Below are 3,617 nucleotides of genomic sequence, written 5' to 3' on the forward strand. Positions count from 1 at the left end.
CCTTTTTCAACAAAGGAAGAGGCCCCTTATGTAAAAGAAAACCAGGCCAGGTGGCCGGTGGTCACATCTCTATCTAAGCACCTTGGAGACCGCGAGGGGAGGGCCAGGTCATCGAGGTCAGGAGATCCAGACCATCCTAGGTAACATGGTGAAAACCCCGCCCCCCTACTAAAATACAAAAAAAAAAAAAAAAAAAAAAAAAAAAAAAAAAGGCGGGTGTGCTGGCACACCCGCATGTAGTTACCAAGGTAGCTCGGGGCCTGAGCAGGAGAATCCGCATTGAACCCGGGAGGGCCGGAGATTGCAGTGAGCGCAAGATCGCACCCACTGCAGCTCCAGCCTGGGTGACAGAGCAAGACACTACCTGCGGGAAGACGAAGGAAAGAAGGAAGGAAGGGGAGGGAGGAGAGGGAGGGAGGGAGGGAGGGAAAAAGGAGGAAAGTGAAGGAAGGAAAGAGGAAAAGAAAAAAGAAGAGAGGGGAGAAGGGAAGGAAGGAGAGAGAGAAACATCACCATTATATAAGGATTTTGAAATGTGATTCCATAATTGCTATTTTTTTTTTTTAGACGGAGGGTTGCTATTGTTGTCCAGGCTGGAGTGCAAAAGCAGGATCTCAGCTCACTATGACCTCCACCTCCCTCCTGGGTTCAAGCGATTCTCCTGCCTCAGCCTCCCGAGTAGCTGGGATTAAAGACATGCACCACCATGCCCAGCTATTTTTGTATTTTTAGTACAGATGGAGTTTCTCCATGTTGGTCAGGCTGGTGTAGAACTCCCGACCTCAGGTGATCCACCCGCCACGGCCTCTCAAAGTGCTGGGATTACAGGCGTGATGACCCACTGCGGTCAGACAGGTAAGCACTTTTAATTATGTACTAGGTGTATAGCTCCACACAAAGAACAACGCCTAGAGTTACACTTCTGCTTATCTAGAAGGATCAAGTCTAAGGGCATGAATTTTCAGACAACTAAAGCAAGTATCAGATGTAAAACTTTAACTTAAATCATATAGCAGGGACACTGATTAATTCAGAACAGGTATCTAAATTTTGGCGATATTTTTTATCTATAATCTTAAAACTATCTATACATAGGATATATATATATTAAAGATAGGGACTCACTCTCGCCCAGGCTGGAGTGATTTATGTAATCTTTCTCATCCTTGGTTTATCTAAAAAATATGAATAACACAAATTTTATAAACTTGCTCGAAAAATTAAATGAGGGAAATACAATACTCCTTCCTCCATATATTGAACACTTACAAAATTACAGGCATTGTGTCTAGATTTTTACACATGTACCATATGTAAGCCTCATAACAACCCCATCTTTTATAGGTGAGAAAACTGAGACTCAGAGGAGTTAAAAATGCATTCACGATCGTATAGTAATGACTCCAAAAGTGGTGCGTCATCTTAACGAAAACCAAGTTATACCCAGCACATGAAGGTACTCAAAAGATGTGGATTCCCTTTTTCTATACCCTTGTGTGTGAATTTCAGTGGCTTTCACAACTTCAGAACAATCCCACACACCCTTCCAGGTTGCCTTTCAGTGGTTCCCTTCTTCTTGGGGATGATTAGGAATCTGCATATTTTGACTACTTCTTCAATCATCTCCTTATAAACATGTGTGGATAAAGTAATGAAATTTTCTAGGCCATAAGTTACTAACTGTGAATTAATTGTCTAGCTTATTTATTGCAAATTTATTTGTAATACATTTTATTACATGAAAAATCACAGAATTCACTGAATTTGTGCAGAAAGATCCCAAAGTACACTGCAGGAACATCTTACTGACTACACAGGAAGATCAGCCCGAACACACGAAGCAAGAGTCCCTCCAAAGGCCAGGTGTGGGGTGGTTCTTGCCTGTAATCCCAGCAATTTGGAAGGCCAAAGTGGGTGAATCACTAAAGGCCAGGAGTTCGAGTCCAGGCTGGCCAACACAGTGAGACCCAGTCTGCATAAAAATTACTTTTTATTATTATAATTAAACAGAGTGCCTCTAACATTGCTTTAGGAAAGAGAGCTCTGGTCCATAATTCAAGGTATGGAGTTATGAGTCCCAATGTGGTTACTTAACCACTGTTGGTGACTTTGGGCAGGTTACGTAATCACTAGGATTCTCAGCCCTTTCTTCGCAAATTATCAGCATTGCAATAGATGACTTTTTAAAGCCCTGACCAGCTCAAGCATTCAATTATTCTATATCAGTGGATACTTGTCAAAACCGTAATTTACTTGTCTAGTGATTCCCTGAGGTATTCCTATGGTCACAGGAAATGTGGAATAATACAGTCATATTGGTCACAGGAAATATGACCATATGGTCAAATATGGTCATAGGAAAAAAACTTGGCTTTGCTTTCAAAATGGGTGATTTAACCACATGGAATCTATAACAATTTTGAGAAATAACATGAGACAGTCAATGTGATGCAGCCTGATGTGGTCTGAAAGCATTTCTGCAGGATAAGCAGCTCACTCACAAAAGTATTCACTTCCCCGTGAATACACCAGTGAGTCCTCTAGCCACAAAAACTTAGTCGGTATATGAGGTAATGTCTAATACTTGTGTGAATTACTGCATTTATAATGTATTCCTTCAAAGGGTGTGACCTGCTTCCCAAAGTCCTTGGTACTGGAAGCCCAACTTCCATTCAGTGACTGGAAAGCCCTCTCCCCATTTCTCCCATTTCCTTCCAGGACTGCTGGATTATGAAGGAACTGAGAACCACAATGAGTGAGGACTGGTTAAAGAAACAAGTGATGTTTACCCTGAGAATGACTGACATTTCAGTGAAGAAATTGAGAGTAGTCTTTGAATAATTGAAAGCCTACTGTAAGAAGAGGGTTTCAGCTGGATGTGTTTTATAGACCCCTAGGCTCCATGGCATGGTAAGCCCCTAGTGAATGTTTATTGAGCGAATAAATCCTGTACTGCTCCCACAGCATGGACCAAGACCATGGGCTGCCATGGCGTCCTGGGCCTGAACTGAGGCCTGCCAGGGGCAATCCCCTCACTCTCCTTTGATCAGAAGGCTGCATGTGCTCTACATTTCAGGAGTGACCCTGTGAACTGGGATATCCAGACTCCAAATGATGAGTAACATTTGCTTGGAATTTTTAAAAAAGCTTTATTTATCTAACAGTTGGGTTATTAATAGGTACCTCGGTAAAATAAAGTACTTTGGCTTCACTTTCCATAAACAGTTTCCTCAAACACTGACTACGTTACATCAATAATGAATGTGTTCTGTCTACTTTGTTGTCTCCAGAACCGATTTTCCTTACCTTCAATTAGTGATATGTGACAGAGTCAGGTGTTATCACTATTATCTCAAAAGCATGTTTTCTTTTTTTATTTCTTTTTCTTAGAGACCAGGTCTTGCTCTGTTGCCTTAGCTGGTCTCGAACTCCTGGCCTCAAGCAATCCGCCTGCCTTGGCCTCCCAAAGTGTTGGGATTATGAGCATGAGCCACCACACCCAGCTTGAAAATCTGTTTCTTAAGGAGTAACGTAGAACACATAACATTCTTAAGTATACCCCAGCCATCTCCAACTAAGCCAAATTGTTTAAAAGTTGTATAATATTTAAAATTAAG

The 3,617-nt window shown here is 41.7% G+C and overlaps 1 long non-coding RNA gene across 1 annotated transcript; it reads left to right on the forward strand.

Moving 5' to 3' along the window:
* The first annotated feature begins 768 nt into the window (after positions 1-768).
* LOC108533549 (uncharacterized) lies at positions 769-3,163 on the forward strand. Its single transcript, XR_001886760.1, has 3 exons — positions 769-855; positions 1,345-1,456; positions 2,719-3,163. It is a non-coding gene; the product is annotated as an uncharacterized LOC108533549 (long non-coding RNA).
* The last annotated feature ends 454 nt before the right edge of the window (positions 3,164-3,617 follow it).

Source organism: Rhinopithecus bieti, unplaced genomic scaffold (assembly GCF_001698545.2).
Source record: "Rhinopithecus bieti isolate Rb0 unplaced genomic scaffold, ASM169854v2 scaffold_11710, whole genome shotgun sequence".
NCBI lineage: Eukaryota > Metazoa > Chordata > Mammalia > Primates > Cercopithecidae > Rhinopithecus > Rhinopithecus bieti.